Raw genomic sequence first — 16,403 nt, forward strand, 5'->3', positions numbered from 1 at the left:
ATGTATGTATGTATGTATGTATGTATGTATGTATGTATGTATGTATACTGTTAGAATAAAATCTGGCAATCTACTGCAGAAAGAGCCGACTTTTTCAATCTTTTAGTAACAATAACAATGAAATTATATATCTGTCTTTGTTTTCTCTACATTAGACGAAAACAGATGTGATTTAAACGTTGGCTTATCAAGAAGATGGAAAAATTGGCCTATATTAAAATAAAAATTCCATACAATTTGTTATCTCTTTCAAACATTACACTTATAATTAATGCCCAAAACAGTACGGTAAATGTTAGACAATTTATAAAATATTACTCTTTTTTTATATTTTAATATAAATAACAATATTTTACACAGTGTTTACATTGTTTACGCGAAGAATAAGCATGTTATAAACACGTAGAAAATATGTGAACAATCCGCGTGGACATAATCTTGGGATCTACGATACAAGCCTGGACATTACCCGATGAGTGCTCGCGTTGTAATTCCGCATTTGACCGCAAGCCGGCGGTAACCGGCCAATTGTGTGTTACGATGTGCGTTAAGTGCGCCGTCAGGCTCATGCGTCATGCTCCCGGGACACGGCGGGAGCCGAGCGCGGCCGAGCGCGCCCGAGTGGCGGCAGAATCGGCAGAAACCGTCGCGACAACAGGAAACATGGCGGCATTGCGCCGCAGCGTCGAGCGCGGGGCTGAGGCCGCGTGAACGCTCGTTCTCTCACGTACACGTTACACGTATATACGTACATACCGCGGAGCGCGCGTGCCGCTCAATAAGCACCGAGACGGTACGAGTACGCGATGAACGCGCGCCACAACGTGTGACAAGCATGTGCAGTGTTTCGTGACGAAAGGAGTCGCCCGTCGCGGCTGACCCTGAATCTATTCGCGCCTGGATAATATCGTCGCACGCGACGCGCATTAATTGGCATATACCTTCAGTCCGAAGTGACAGGTACGCGCTTCAGCGAAATGCTTTCTTTCCTCCCCTACGAGGGACGAGCCAGCTCCTCCTCTTATTCGCCGCCTCTTTTTCTCTCTCTGTTTCTCTATCTCTTTATCTCTTTCACTCTTCAATTCACCCACGTTCGCTCGTTGTTCCCTGTCAAGTCGCGCACAATTCGCGCTCGCAAATAACACACGGCTGCCTCGAGGTTATTGTCGCGTTGACGTCGAAAGCGATCGAGTTGGCGGGGCTGGCTTCTCGCTCGGGTGTGTTCCCCGCGTTGTCATCTGTACGCGGGTCAATGACTCCTAGAGCGCATCGCCCTCGGCGGCCGGGCTTCCCTTTGGGCCGTTATCTCCCGAGGACACCGCGCTAAAAAATCGGCCGTTAATCATCCGGCCGCACGCACCGGATAAGAATAGCTTACAGGAGATTGAGGTAGGCCTCGTGCAAATCGTCTGTCGTTCAGTGAGCCGCGACACCGATTGCCTCTTGAAAAAACACGCCGAGACATCGCTCGTTGGCAACCTGTTTCACGACTATGACGTCCGGCATGTTCTTGTAATTTTATCGCTGACGATGAATATGCACACGCGGTCGCTCGTTGATATACGTGACACTCGGAAATTCGTTCGTCGTGTATGCGTCTTGCCGTTCACGCAAGTTTGACTTTGAATTCTCGGCAACGAGAAGCAGCTGAAGATTCACGCGACTGGCAAGCGCGCGAGAGGGAGAGAGAGAGAGAAAGTGAGCGAGCGAGAGAGATGGAAAGAGAGAGAGAAAAAAGAATTATTCAATCGACGGTCTACTTAGATCGTGTCCAACGCGCGCTTGCAAGCGACTGCTCCGCGTCTTTCGTCTCTTTACGTCTAAAAAAAGAGATGCGACGCGAGGTAGACCGACGCGTGTCAAACGTAACAGCTCTGATCTGGATTTAAACGAGGGCGAAGAATGATTCGTAAAGTGTTCTCGGGAGCGAACGCAAGACTCGTCCCCGCGACTCGTTGCAGACGAGGGGGAAAATAATGGAAGCGTGTAGCGCACACGTGTGCGTGGATACGTACGTTCGTGATATATAGGTCAGGCGCTCCTCAACACGCGGGTCGTTGACCCAGGGCCAGCGCCGCCGATAAAACAGAACGTTAATTGCTTGAACTCGTTTCATTACCTACATACGCGCAGGCGATAGAGGTCACCACGCTGTGTGTCGCGAATCGCATGGTTTTTCGCTTTATCTCTCTCTCTCTCTCTCTCTCTCTCTCTCTCTCTCTCTCTCTCTCTCTCTTTCTCTTTTCTTTATTCTATATAGCTTCTTATCGTGCCTGACAGCGTTTATCGCGACGCGCGTTGCGCATCCACGTATTCTCTGAAAATCCTTCAGAATGCAATATACATCGTACGTACCACACGTAACTCTGTTTCATGCTCTTTTGGAAAACCGTACGTTACTGCAGATTCTTATCGTGACCCATTTCCGAAGGAGCGTACGGGTTTTAAGAGGATGAAATAAAGACGGACACGTATATAGCTGCCGTTATATATCCAACAGTAATTCGGCTTTGATGAATAGAGTCTTCTCTTGAATGAAGAATGTTGATTTTAGCGCTAATCTCTTGGCAATTTTGTGTGTACACGGTACATATCGTTTCTTTACATTGTGTCGACAAGATTGACGCGAATGAAGTCCTACGTTAACTAAGGCGGTTGTATCGTGAAACGAGTTTCGTGAAAATTCGACGAAAAACTTGCATTGTATACACATTATCTGTATACACATGATTATCTATCTGCTCTCTCGTACAATTAGAAAAAGATTGACCACTCAAAAACTGAGATATTTGCGACTAAAGTTGACACTTTTTATACGTGCTTCTTAAGTATAACAGGCTCTTTACTTTAGGTTTCTACTTTTTTCTGTTTTTAATATCTTCTAAATTACAAATGGAATTTTGATAAAAAACTATTACGATATTAAAGACTAATATACATAACATTATACACAAATTAATTGACCATTTCATTTTCAAAATTTTCAAGTGGTGGAAAGTTCATAATTTATAATAATATTCGAAAAAAAAATATATATATATATATGCATATGTACATATTTAAATACTTACATATCTTTTTCAATTATTTATACATATCTATTGCATAAAATGATGTACAAATAAAGTATTCATCAGAAAAATAAAAGAATTTTTTTCATATTTGTACTATTGTGTATACATATTTTTATCTTAATTTCGTTTAAAATTAACAATAATACTTAGAGAGTGAAATAAATATGTAGCAACGTAATCTTGTTTGAAAAAAAGCAAATTTATGAGTAGCTTCCCCTTTGATGCGCCACTGAAAATACGGCACTTAGCGATACAACTGCCTTCAATTACGAATCAGACTGCAAATTTCATTATTGACATGTGACATTTGCATGGTTACTGCACGCGGCAATTGCTTGAATTCGAGAACGATTTGCAAATAAAATAACAAAGAGAACGGAAATATATACATCTAGTTTCGATGGAATTCGATATAATCTGTATTCGAACAACGCATAAATTTAATTCATATTCGTGACTTTATAACGCCTCGACGGTGTCGTTCACTCTCGTTAAAGTCATTTACAATCACGCGGCCCCCATACATATGCGTGCATGCACGCGGCTGTTGAACCCTTCGCAGCACGGCGTTGTTAAATTTATCAGAATTAGCGTGGCGTGGTCGATGCTTCGGCTTATATTTAAACCTCGTTCGATGATCGCAAGAAGCAAAACCGCGTCGACCTTGAACCCAAAAACTATATTCGACGTTGCTACCGGCTAACAGGTACCGCGAATTCTTCGTGTATCTCAAGGTTAATTCCGACCAAATACAAGAATAAAATATGAATGCGGTAACGGTTATATCAGGGATCAACGCCGGAGAAAAAGTGCTGATTCGCCCAGTTGAGTTATTGCCCCACCTGACTCAGTCATTTTGAAAACAATGTAGGATTACAATTTCTGCAAGTGGAAGTGATATGGTGGAATGTGTCGTAAAAGCGTACCGTATTATCTATTAATCTAGAAACAACGCACCATGTAAAAGCTTACGTGAGCTTACGTGAGTACGCGTAATCATCGCTGTGTAATCATTGCGCTGCCTTTATCTAGATTATATTCGGTTTAGTAATAATTATATTCCGTTTAGTAATAATTATACTTTGAAAATGGCGCAGTAAAATTGTGCCATCCCAATTCTTGAGCTTATTATAGAGAAAAATATCTAAAAAAGTAAATATTTCCTTAGTAGATATACTAATAATATATTGATTCATTCAATAACACATTTAAATCTAACTTTTTTTAAATAATTGCTAATAAACAATTGCTCACTTACTTCTGTAACTTGTTAGAAAATGGTAGAAATAATCGTCAATTTATTTCGATAGCCAAATAGCATATAGCGGTCTCCGCTATATGCTATTATAGTGTCCATCTCGAATAACTATTTATTATTTTTCTTAGATACTTTTTCTCTCAATATATTCGTTCCAAGATCGATTAATGCCCATTTCTACCAGCATTGATTAAACATTAACTTGCGTTTAAGTCTTTATCTGGATAGAATTTAAACTCGGATTAAGATGTTCTACCACATTGATAGAAACGGGCAACTGAAGCTAAATTGGTATCTCTTTTATTATTAGAACTTTTATTATCAGAATGTACAATGTGTATATGTGTATGTTTACAATTTTTAAAACACTGTCTTTGTTTTCCTTTATATACGTAGTTAGTTTTCTTCGTTGCAACAATAATTGATTCGAAAGTCGAATAGAAATTACTTTTTAACATCAAACATTTCTTAAGAACTGTCCATACAGTAACAAGATATGTATCTAACTAAGGAGATTAAGGGGGCAAATTTCTTTGTAAACTAAAATACAGCAATGTTCGGGAATTCATTTAAAGAAAATTATTGAGTGAATATGTTTGAATTTTATACATGTAATTAATATATTTGAATTAAGAAAATAACGCGGAAATAACAGCATTCATTGTCTGCGGCTTTTACACACTTCCTTTGATTTGCGTTTGCATTTACAATAGTCTAATAAAAAACAAAAAAAAAATGAAAGCAAATTTTTATAAAATAATGTAGATAAACTTAAATTTCTCCTTAAATTAGAATTTTTATTTTTAAACAATTGAATCTTTGGGCTCATTTTAAAGAAGACAGATTTTTTGTTAAAATTTGCTTCTATTTTAACTTATTAAAAAAAAAATAAAACGAGAATAAAAATTCTAACTCTAGAGATTATAACTATGACACTATTTTATAAGAAACTTTTTTCATTTTCTTTATTGGGCTATTGTACAAATATATATTATGCAAACTAGGAAGATACGCAAGAGTTGCGAGTAATGGATATTGTGACGTCATATATTACCGCACAAAAATAATTATAAATTGTTTTTTAACGCAAATATGTTACTTAATTACATATTCGTAATCCAAGTGCATTCACTTAGTAGTTTTCTTTACATAAATATTATTGCTGGTTTTGACTTGAAAGAGTAATTTGCCTCTCTTAATCACTTTTTATTGTAGTGCCCTCTTAATCACTTCTTGGTCATAGACTATTACGTTGTAGATTTTGCAGCGTTTCCGCAATATAATTATTCGTCCTTGATGAAGTTTTATACCGTCCTATCCTCTTCTAAAGAGAGTTCGCGCAATAATTTAGCAGATGCCGGCCATAGATATCTTATACAAAGCATACGCGATGCAATCGATCGTTCGCACGGTGAAGTCGCGTAGGTGGACGCGCGAAGTCACGTGAGAAATCGCGCAACATTAATTTCGAGACACACCAGGCTACGTAATTCGACCGACTACGTAACTGGACTCTATAAGTTAGACTTCGCTTAGACAAAATCTAACTTGAGGCTTCATGTTGTCTGGATTACGAATGAGTCGTAGCGACGTAGTTTCGTGATCTTCGAACCTTCACCAAAGACAACGATCGCAATACGGGAACATAGATATTGTAGCGGAGTCGAAGTAGACAAACGAGATACCGTGAGAAAGCTGAACTGGTAAAGCGTTTACTTTGTAGGAAGGTCAGATTGGCTGTATAGAGAGTCGACGCGAAGCTTAGAGTCGACGGTAATATTGCGGTTTTTATAGCTCGGGTGTTTCCCTACAATTTAACCGTATACCGTGGTGTGTTTACTATATAATCGCGACGAAATTCGCATCAATTGCCATTAAGAAGATAAATACTGCTAAAATTTAATTGACTACGCAGTCCTGTTCTTTTGTGTGAATTATACCTTCAAGTATCCTCGATATATTTGGCATAAACGTAAAAAAAACTCTTTATTTTGTATCAGATACTTTGATCCGTGCCGATTGTAGATGCGCTATATAATTAGCAGCTCGCTTTGAACTCGTGTATTGCTTTATCACTTGACGAATTGCACGATGAAATCTGTGCGTTTCAAACGTACGTTAATTCTAATATATTATGTTATGTCGTTTTAAATTCTGCTCCTGACACAGCATATATATTCGAACGAAGCGCGCAGAAGAACGAAGCGTTCCTCGGAGCACACTGTGCCCAAAGTTTCGAAAGGGCTAAATCCGATCCTGTGCATAACGACCGCCTGACGAATCGCCGCGTTCCCTAAATTCATAGCGAGCGATGTACAATCCGGAGCAACAGAAAGCGATCGTCGACCCCGGGGAACTCGTATCTCTCCACCAACGCGCCGTACGCGATCATCTCAATCCTGAAGTCGAATTTTTGTTCCTATTTTCGTATCCCACGACGGCGGACTCATTATGATCCCGGATACGAGGGAATGGTCCGCCGACCAACCGTCGTGGTCGGTCAACCAACTACCTTCGGGACTTGTTACCCGAGTTCCTTCCTCTAGGAAATTACTGACGAGGTGAACTTATCAAAAATCTCGACTGTATCCGCCTAAATAGCACGGTCGCTCGGTCCCGATGTGCTCAGGATGAATCCGATCGATATAAACTCATGCTGAAGCGAAATTTTAGCCTTGCATTAGCTCTATAAGTTTCGAACTTGAGAAGAACTAATAAAAAATATCAAGAAACATAATATTATATAGTCCCACCGTTCCATCTTGATATTTACTTGCGATCGTTTGCATCGTATTGGCGCTCAAAGAAAGCCCTTTTTACTTCGTTTCATTAATTTCATTTTCAACTTATTTCGTTTAATATTCTATTGTCTCAATTAGCGTTACAGTAAGCGACTTATTATACAATTTCCGAACTTAATTGCAAATAAAGTGTGCATTGAGAGAAAAAAATATTGAAGAAATAAAAAATATTTATTTGATTTGATACTAATAACATATTTACTTATACTAATATAAACATTCACACACAATTTTTTAAATATGAAAAATACGTTCTTTTAAAACTTTAGTTTTTCATGAAATCAACTGTTTATCTATTTAAATAAAATAATGTAGATCTAAATAAATATATTACTAGTACCCACTGAATAAATATTTTTTTATTATTTAAATGTTTTTCTCTCAATGTAATATAAACAAATATTAAAGAATTAATATAAGCAAATGATAAATTAATAATTGAATAGGACAATACATTTTTTGTATTTTATTTATCTATTTTTTTTCATTGGTGTTAGACATTTCGATAGAATCTCGATACAAAAAGAGTGGAAAAGAATTACGAAGAAAAATTATGTAGGAAAGGAGTTATGAAGACAAACAGTTGCATGTTTAATAATATTAACCATTAATTTCGATTTAAATTTGTATTCGGTACAATAGCTAAATAGAAATAAAAAGATATTTACAAATTTACAATTTGCAATTTGCGAGCTAGCAAGCGTTATTAAACACAAATTAACATTTGCAATATTGATAGCATTCTAAAGTCGGTTTTCATAGTTGTAAATTATTTACTGCTTTTGGTTGAGAACGTAATCATTCGCATATTGAGATATTTATAGATCAATAGTTAGTTATTTGGACGAACGTTTATAATTTTATAAATATTTGAGTACAGTGCATACACGCAAAATACGCAAAACATATACGCAAAATGTTGACGAAAAATCAAAGATTTGCGAAAGTAGAATTATTTGCGAAATAATGATAGACTATGAATACCGACCTAAATTTTGACTCGGGCATTTCTTTATTCTCGATAAGTTCGTTAAACGTGCGATAAAATATAAACCTTTTGTATACTAAATGATCTGACATATCTGAAAATATATAATGTACATGGAGAAAATATATTGTAGTAAAAATTGCAATCAAATTTTTGTAACTTTGGATTATACAGAATTATGATCAAAATTACTATGTATATTTTTTTTTTATTTTTTACTACAAAATTATATTTGTTTGAATGTTCTTTTATATCGTACATCAGGTTGTCAAATTGACTGTCCATTTCAGTTTTACATAAAACGTTGCAAAAAGAAATATAATTTTTACGTAATTTTTTCTATAATATTTTTCCGCGTGCTAATTATAGAAGGCAAGTAAATAATAATTATGATTCATCTTACTAGGAAATATTTTCTCCGTGTATCTCAAATATGTCGAAATATTTTCTCCGTTGCCCGCGTCTCGATTTCCCGATTCAGCATCCTCACTGCCGACTGCTCTCCATCATGACACTCCGGATATTCATTCGTGGCACTGATATTCGTGGCACTGACACTGACACTGACCCTCACGTAGATACGATTGGATCGGGGAAATGCAAATTAATTATGAAATATAATGCCGGCGAGAGCCCGATTAAATATTTCGAAAAGCAACGAAATGTCTCGATTAATCGACAGAAATTGTAAATGTCCGATATACGTATCGCATGAGACTGTGCGTCGTTAGCCGGTTTGAAACTTAATGTAACATACGGCAAAGCTACGTAACTCGACGCAAGACTACGTAACACTTAAGAATACTAAAACAATGAGCAAAAAATGCAATCATATTACGTTTCGAGGCGGCGGGCGACGCGTATATCGCTGAATATGTCAATTCAGTTATCATTCTTGTAGAATGGTCAAAGTGTTTTACCGACTCTCTTGGAATATTTAATCATCGGCTCTCGCCGGCATTGCGTTAATCAACATATGTATCTCCAATCGAATCGTGTCTCACGTCAGTGCCAGTGTTAGTGTCATGATAGAGCAATCGGGAGCTAGAATGCCGAGCCGAAAAGCCAGGACGTGGGCAGCAATATATTATACATTTCCAAGCTGCGTGAAGTTATTTGTTGTATATTTTTCCAGAACATTTTTGCCGAACTCACCGAGAATAGAGAGATACCGGAGTTGGAATTTAGGTCGGTGCTTTTAATCTGTTGTTATTTGCTAAATAATTGTCGCTACGATTCATTACTGAGAGAAAAATGTATGATATTTGGAACTATAATGGCATAGTAAAAATATTATAGTTAGGAATATAATTTTTATAGTAAATGTTACCATAATATTTGTAATATTTACAATATAAATATAGTATAACTGACCCGTGTAAAATTTTTACCAAGAATTATAATTATTTGAAATAAAAAATATGGTAAGGTGGCAAATATTGAATGGTAAGAGAAATTAACTATTTTATATAGTCAATACAATTGGAATATTTGGCAAATATAGTTACATGTACCTATATTTTCCAAATATTCCAGTTGTATTGACTATATAAAATAGTTCATTTCTCTTACCATTTAATATTTACTACTTACCATTTAATATTACTGTTTTTTATTTCAAATAATTATAATTCTTAGTAAAAGTTTTACATGAGTCAGTTATACTATGCTATTGTAAATATTACAAACATTATGGTGACATTTACTATAAAAAAGATATTCCTAACTATAATCTTTTTACTATGCCATTATAGTTTCAAATATCATATATTTTTCTCTCAGTGCAAGAATCCGCCCTTAAGAGATAATGCGGTAGTGGTGGGACACCCTGTATGTTATATTTAATGTAAGGAGAGTCGCGAAATGTGACAAAAAATCATCCTTATTTTACATCTTTATTTTAAATTTCAACCCCTTGATCTGGCACATTGGGATCAGAAACGACCTCATAACAACCTTTTGTTACAGATAATTGAAATGGTTCACCTGTGTTGAAATTTTATCTTCCCATCAATTATAACTTCTTTAGCTCGTGAACGCCACTAACTTGAGCAGTTCAAGATTAAAAATCAGATGAGGTCTAAAATGACTCCAGTGTATCAGATTAGAATTAATTACACTGTCAATCAAGGGTAATAAATAATTTACAACTATGAATAACCGACTTCACACATAATCTTTCCTCAGTCTCAAAATTGTATATTACATATTACCATAAACTTAAAATGTATAAAACTTTTATTTATTTAAAAATTAAATACAATTTTATTTTTATTGTATTTAAAGCGATTGTAAAAAATTTTACAATTTAAAGATTCAAAATTTTACAATTATTACAGTAAAAATTTTTATCTGGAAAACAAATATTTTTCTGTTTAAAAAATATCTCATATAAATGACATGATATTCTGCGAGAGGAACGTAGAACTATTTCTGTGTTTGTTTCTCTTCTCTATCGAAATCTTAAACCATGTAAATACAAAACAACGTATATACAGAGTATCCCAGATCACCATTGTTAAATTTCACGAGAGTATAGAAAGGATTGAGATGAGTAGGAGATTCCTATATCGTTTTGCGATATTCGCAATAGTTTTCAAAACATTAACTTTAGAAAATCGGAGCGAGAAGCGCTCTCGAGCTATTAAAGACGCTCGAGATTTAGCATGGTCAATTTTATTTAGTTGGTCAAAAAACGATAGGCGACACGCGGTGGTGGGAAAAACAAATGCCACTGCCCTTGTTTGCATCGCTGCTTTTGTGTCTTGGCGCGGTGCGCCGAAGTTCGCGGACCGCCATCCGTTTCTTACCAACTGAACCACGCTACAACTCAAGCGACTTCAGTGGCTCGAGCGCTCCTCCCTTTCTTATCCGATTTTCTAAGTAATTTCTAATTATTTTCTTCTAATTAATTTTTAAATTAGTTTTATTCTAATTAATTTCTTAAAAACTATTGTGAATATCGCAAAACGGTATGAGAATTTCTTGCTCACCTCAATCCATTTTACGCTCTCGCAAAATTTGAGAATGGTGGACTGGGACACTATATATACGGTACCCTTTCGTTCAAGGACATCGGCGTAGCTGTCATTTAGATAGCTTATCGTGCACGACAAGTGCCTGTACATTGTAGTTTTTCAAATTACTACGGTAAGATCCGCATTCGTGCGTCACAGAAAGGAAAAGAGAAACAAGAATGCAGGAATAACCTGCGAGCGAACGCGGTCGACCCGGCGTTAATGCATTCGATGGCTCATAAATTCGTGGTGACTAATGGCAGGTGGCCGCGCAAAAGCAACGACAACGTGTCATCGATCAGCGTGTATAGCGGTATCCGCGCATAACGCGGAAATCTAATAACGCCGCGTGATAACGCCATTCTCCGTGGAAACAATGGCCCCGGCTCTCACGTATTCAAACCCACGTTACGCGCTCGTGCGACTTCAATTCCTCCCCCGCTTTTTCGTCTCAACACACTCGTCGCGTAAGCTTACGTGAGTACCATTCATCGTCTTCGTTAAAATATCACGCGATATCCGTGCCGTCCAAAATTAATCCGTTTGCCGCAACATTGGCCTGGGAAGTCATTAATAATTGCACGGCTCGTAAATCATCTCGCAACTAGCGTTTCGTTCCAAAAGACCGTCTAAGGTCCGTGTTCTAGTTTGAAACTTGGCGCCGCGTTTTATTATTTGATTTTCATTCGGCTGGATCTTTCCGAGAGTGTTTGCCCAATATAGAGATCGGCTAAATATTACTAGTTGGGTTAAAGTACCCGGCCAAGTGTTCAACGGGACCGCTGCGTCTTAATACCTTCGTTATTAAAGTTTGATTTGCGAAGTCGTATCTCTCCACATCTCTCTCAACTGCGGGACCGAGCTACATGTTTCATTTCCGCGTGTTGCTTCTTCTCTTACCATCTCGGGAATACACACAGAAAAATACATATTGCGCTCAAGTTAATATTACTTGTTGCAAGTATTCCTTAAATTTATATATATTCGCAAATTTATCATAAGCGTGTCAAATTTATGCACAATATATTTTAAATCCTAAGTTTGAAAGTTCAATCAGAAATATTAAATTATTTAAAAAATAATTTTTGTTCAAGATAAACAAGATAAAGAATAAAGAAAAATAATCTGAATAATCGCTTTTCTTGTGGCAATAGAATCATTAATATTTTTCTGTGTAGTAAGTTTAGCATTTCAATAAAGAATATTAAATTAAATAAAAAATTCAATTTGCTTACTAGAATGTCGAAATAACTTTTCTTTCGATAAAATTTTATAATATTTTTGTACTCTCTAAATTTTATAGAATAAAATTTCACTCGAAAAATAGAATGATATTATTATTCAAAAATAACTTTTGTCAATAAAAAGTACAACATATTTGATTGAGAATATGATGTTTTAAAAATGTCGGGAAAAGATATCATTATCGCCAAAGTAATCGTATTGTACTTTTTATAGGACTATTATAATATTTAAATAAAATTATAACATTATATTTTGAAACATTTCAATTTTTACTCGAGACTTTACAATTCTTCAAATAAAATTATATACCATTACTAATGTATAAAACAATAATTGTTAATTTAAATATATTAGTTTCAAGTTGATACTAATTGTTTTTCTGTGTATGTAGAGTGTATGTAGAGTCAAAATTCACTTTAAGTTAGAGTGAAATATTCGCTCTTTCGATTTCGAGTGACAGTACATTCACTATTGCTTCGAGTGAACTGCCACTTTCCATTCGTTTTGAGTGAGATACCAAGAAATTCCGAGAATAAAAAAATAAATTCTTTTAACTAAACGACAATCAGCTTCTTTAATATTTATGAGATGAGCATATTTTCAAATCATTATCAGGAAAATATTCTTTGTTGAAGATAGCCGTGAAAGAAGAAAAGTAAGCCGAATAATCGTGTTTCTCGTATACGGAGTGATTTCTCGTATAGCGGAGTGATATATTTTTTCCTATGTGTACCTCCAATCGTTTCCCCGCATCATTAATCGCATCTGCAGCGGCTGAAACGGAACTTTTCAAGGCGGAAATGAAATTTACAACCACGATTACGATCGCGGTCACGTCAATTCTGTTATTCAGTTGCGTGACAAATGCTAATTCCCTGCGGTCAACGCTTGTCAGTTACGACGTGCGGTAGTAACTCCCATTTTGCATTCGCTACATTATTCCTTGCGTCGTTGAAAGCGCACGTATTGCGTGTGTGTATGTGTGTGTCTGGTTGCAAAAGTCTGATGACATAACAAAAGAACAAAAAGAAATGACAATCAATCTCGACAGATGCCGTTTCGCGTTCGAGGTAGCGTCGATTGCGCCGAAGGAACGAGTTGTTGTCGAAACAGTAAATTCAGTAATACGACCACCGGCGTATACCGGCGTATACCGAGACACAAACGCTTGTAAACACGATCCGTTCATTCTGACCTAGTTAGCTACGCGTCTCTGTTCCGCCGTATTTATAGGAAGAATCTCAGCCCGGCCCTTTTTCGATTCGACCCGAGCATTCCTCGTGGAGCGGTTGGCTCGAGACGCGCTATCGTATGACGCGTATTGCCCGGAATTCCAATAAGAATCACCAGCTGCCGGTGAAGATAACTCCTGCCAAGTAATCGGACAATAGCGTTCTATTGATCTCGGACCTGCAGCAGAGAGTTTGGGGAATGCGCGCAGTCGGTCCGGCTTGTATACTATCTCATGGAGGCCGCGAAGTTATTATGAAATCTTTTACATCACTCTAACATCACTCGTGCTTGAGTTACGCCGCAGTAATCTTCATAAATCCGCCTTTTCTAACTCGTTAAAGCTAAACGCTTGTTTCTTGTAATTGCATGGCGCCGTTGCGAATACACAATGCAATCGTTGTATTTCACGTTGTAAAAATAGTGACGATCATCGAAACGCGCTTACGAGATCGAGTGAAGAAGCTACACTGAGAGAAAAATGTATGATATTTGGAACTATAATGGCATAGTAAAAAGATTATAGTTAGGAATATCTTTTTTATAGTAAATGTCACCATAATGTTTGTAATATTTACAATATAAGCATAGTATAACTGACTCATGTAAAACTTTTACCAAGAATTATAATTATTTGAAATAGAAAACATAGTAAGGTAGCAAATATTAAATGGTAAGAGAAATATTTTATATAGAACTATTTTATATAGTCAATACAATTGGAATATTTGGAAAATATTACATGTAACTATAATCCCAAAGCGTGTTTTACTATACATATAGAATAATAAGATGGTGACTATAAATGTGTGTTCATTCTGCTATATCTTCGTGTTTAGATGAACTATAAATATATGTTTGAGGCCAAAACGAACTATAAGATATAGTGAGATTATAGTTATTCCAACTATTTTTTTCTCTCAGTGTGAGCTTCTCATAGTACGATTTCGCGATTGGAGGCCAAAGTAAGCGCGACTTGAGGGAAGGAAGACAGATCTATAATCAAATTGTAAATCAGAAAAAGAAAGAGAGAAAGGAAGAGAGCGAAGAGAAATGAAGCATCGTCATAGCCGTGTATAGAAAAGAAAAAAAGCAATTGGATCGACAAAATCGACGGTCACCCGTCTTTAAAAAAGGATAGTGTCTATTGAACAAATTACGCGTTAGTACAACAACAAATTGATATAGTTACTCTGACCAAACCGCAATAATTGAATCAATTGACAACTCTCATTGCAGTAACGATATAATTCATTCAATCGATTAATTTGTGTTAATTGACTAGTTTACTTGAACGAATTTTATTCGTTCAAGCAAATGCGCCATTAACTTAAGCACTTCTGTCCTTTACACTACAAATCAAAGCATGTAATTTTTACATCTTTACGTGTGTAAAAACATGTGTGTAGTTACTTTTTACGCATTTATATACGTGTAATTTTGTCTACGTTTTATCTGTGTAAGTTTATACATTTGAATTTATATGTTTAAAATATATAATATTTTCAAATATGTAATATTGATACGCTAAAAATAGTTTAGATTAGGTTATGGTTTATAATTACTAAAAAGAATAATTTATTATAAAATTATACATTTATATATATATATATATATATATATATATATATATATAAACTAATTACTTTTTAGTAATTATAAAAGAATAATTTTATAATAAATTATTCTTTTTAGTAATTATAAACCATAACCTAATCTAAACTATTTTTAGCGTATCAATATTACATATTTGAAAATATTATATATTTTAAACATATAAATTCAAATGTATAAACTTACACAGATAAAACGTAGACAAAATTACACGTATATAAATGCGTAAAAAGTAACTACACACATGTTTTTACACACGTAAAGATGTAAAAATTACATGCTTTGATTTGTAGTGTAAAGGACAGAAGTGCTTAAGTTAATGGCGCATTTGCTTGAACGAATAAAATTCGTTCAAGTAAACTAGTCAATTAACACAAATTAATCGATTGAATGAATTATATCGTTACTGCAATGAGAGTTGTCAATTGATTCAATTATTGCGGTTTGGTCAGAGTAACTATATCAATTTGTTGTTGTACTAACGCGTAATTTGTTCAATAGACACTATCCTTTTTTAAAGACGGGTGACCGTCGATTTTGTCGATCCAATTGCTTTTTTTCTTTTCTATACACGGCTATGACGATGCTTCATTTCTCTTCGCTCTCTTCCTTTCTCTCTTTCTTTTTCTGATTTACAATTTGATTATAGATCTGTCTTCCTTCCCTCAAGTCGCGCTTACTTTGGCCTCCAATCGCGAAATCGTACTATGAGAAGCTCACACTGAGAGAAAAAAATAGTTGGAATAACTATAATCTCACTATATCTTATAGTTCGTTTTGGCCTCAAACATATATTTATAGTTCATCTAAACACGAAGATATAGCAGAATGAACACACATTTATAGTCACCATCTTATTATTCTATATGTATAGTAAAACACGCTTTGGGATTATAGTTACATGTAATATTTTCCAAATATTCCAATTGTATTGACTATATAAAATAGTTCTATATAAAATATTTCTCTTACCATTTAATATTTGCTACCTTACTATGTTTTCTATTTCAAATAATTATAATTCTTGGTAAAAGTTTTACATGAGTCAGTTATACTATGCTTATATTGTAAATATTACAAACATTATGGTGACATTTACTATAAAAAAGATATTCCTAACTATAATCTTTTTACTATGCCATTATAGTTCCAAATATCATACATTTTTCTCTCAGT

General features: G+C 35.5%; 1 protein-coding gene across 1 annotated transcript in view; it reads left to right on the top strand.

Moving 5' to 3' along the window:
• Nucleotides 1-655: 655 nt before the first annotated feature.
• LOC116842899 (circadian locomoter output cycles protein kaput-like) overlaps nucleotides 656-16,403 on the top strand; it is a 182,872-nt gene continuing 167,124 nt past the window's right edge. Inside the window, exon 1 of the mRNA XM_032812742.1 lies at nucleotides 656-960. The gene's annotated coding sequence lies outside the window, so the exon portion shown is untranslated. The remainder of the gene's footprint in view (nucleotides 961-16,403) is intronic.

The sequence above is a fragment of the Odontomachus brunneus genome, unplaced genomic scaffold (assembly GCF_010583005.1).
Source record: "Odontomachus brunneus isolate Ranch 3 - 2012 unplaced genomic scaffold, Obru_v1 Obru_scaffold_028, whole genome shotgun sequence".
NCBI classification, from domain to species: domain Eukaryota; kingdom Metazoa; phylum Arthropoda; class Insecta; order Hymenoptera; family Formicidae; genus Odontomachus; species Odontomachus brunneus.